Here is a 2,079-nt window from a genome sequence, read left to right as displayed (position 1 = left end):
GTAGCAAAGGGTGCAGGATTCTTTTCCTCAGGACATTTAAGACCCTTATCCTTAGGGATCTCGACATTGTCCATTTCATTCCAAGCATAACCCCTATGCATGGGATAAAAGTAAGGTCACATCCTTGATATTTCTAATTAGTTATTTGGGTCTTGAAATGTCCAGTTTAGCAGAAACTCTTGTACCATACCCTGGGGGCTATCTCCTAGACCAGCACTCCCCAACCCTTTTGGCACCAGGGACCAGTTTCATGGAAGACAGTTTTTCCATGGATTGAGTGGGATGGTTTTGGGATTATTCAAGCATGTTACATTTATTGTGCACTTTATTTCAGAATTATTGTTACATTGTAATATATAATGAAAGAATTATACAACTCACCATAATGCAGAATCAGTGGGAGCCCTGAGCTTGTTTTCCTGCAACTAGGTGGTCCCATCTGAGGGTGATGGGAGACAGTGACTGATCTGACAGGAGGCGGAGCTCAGGCGGTGATGTGAGTGATGGGGAGTGGCATAAATACAGATGAGGCTTCCCTCATGCAGCCTTGGGGGTTGGGAGTCACAGTCCTAGACCCTCCTCCTTGAATTTTAAAAAAACTCAAGGGGTTCCAAAGTGCAAGGAAGATGATCTTCTTTTACAAGTCAGAAGGAGGGAAAAAAGGACATTCTAATCATTCAGTTGTTGCCCTTGTTTCTGTTGTTGCATTGTTGCTATGGAAACTGATCCTGCCATCGGTAATGAGTGACCTTTGGTACTAGGATGCCCTTGCTGGTTCAGATCCCTCAGTCTCCATGGTCATCCATACTTAGACTTCAAAGTAACATTTTTTTAGTTCACGTACGTATGCTCGTGTGCTCAGCCATTGTTCCCAAAGCACCAGTACTCTGGTCTGCAGCGGGGCCTCCTAACTTTAGCCACACACATAGTGAGCTATGTGACCCTTCCCCCACACTTCAAACCTTATGTAGAACCCACATTTTGGCTTAGACTTAGCCTAAACCTTCATGGTAAGTTATCCTTTGAAGCCCTTTTCTCAAGCAAATATTAGTTGAGATTGTTCTAAACTGTCAGAGAGGTTCAAAGAATGTTGCAGGAAAAGATCAGAGTTTCCCTTCTTCTTTGTTACTGGATCTGTACCCTGAGGTCTGTTTATGTCCCATGTAGCACCTTTTCTGAGGCAGTGAATGGTCCCATATCATCCTTCCTGAGTAGTGGGCACCAACTTGCCCTTGGCCCTGAGGTGATCTCTTCCCCATAATAATGAAAATCTCCCAAGCTGCTTGCTTCTCTACCTCAAGGTTTTAAAACATTTTCAAATCCTGCTTCACAAAGAAGCCATTCAACTGAAACCTCTGAGTGTAAACTGGGTTAGTTGGATATAACAGGGCTAAGCCTCACCCATGACTCATCGATACCCACATACAAAGGAAGGGCTTTGTGCTCTCTCCGGCAGCACATGTCCTAAAATTGAAACAATACGGAGCAGATTAGCATGGCTCATGTGAAAATATGATGTGCACATTCTTAAAAAGCTCTACATTTTGCACAGTCCCTGGAAGGTCATTTGACTGTTTGCTGCCCAGCTCCCCCAAAACTATGTGAATCAAGCACAATGGGCAGCACTCAATGTGGAAACTGTGATGTTCTTTGCAAAAATATCTGTGTAAGGTAATCTATGAAATGAGAATGGAGCTTCGCAACACATGGGATGTTGTGTGCACACATGTCGTTGGTACGTATCTCAGAAATGAGAAAATGTCAACTTCCTTTGTGGAACTTAAAAAAAGTAGGATTTTATCTTCCATGTCAGTTGGAGATGGACATGGAGATTAAGCATCATTCCAACAGAGATCTGCTGGTTGAGAGTCTGAGCAGCTAGAGAGGGAACAGTAGTAGTCCCAGCCAGGTCTCGATGTCTGTTTGTGTTCCGCCCTTTGTATGATTGATTGTCTCAGTGATGGGGGACTGTAATGTAATCTAATGTAATGAGATAACATATTTACAAATATATTTTGTTAAAAATTGTGAAATATCTGAGATGGCCTGAATTACAAGCCACAAAGAATAGAACAACTA

The sequence above is a fragment of the Propithecus coquereli genome, unplaced genomic scaffold (genome assembly GCF_000956105.1).
Source record: "Propithecus coquereli isolate 6110/MARCELLA unplaced genomic scaffold, Pcoq_1.0 Scaffold164, whole genome shotgun sequence".
Lineage (NCBI taxonomy): Eukaryota > Metazoa > Chordata > Mammalia > Primates > Indriidae > Propithecus > Propithecus coquereli.
The sequence above is the reverse complement of the archived record's forward strand: the minus strand, read 5'-3'. Positions refer to the sequence as shown.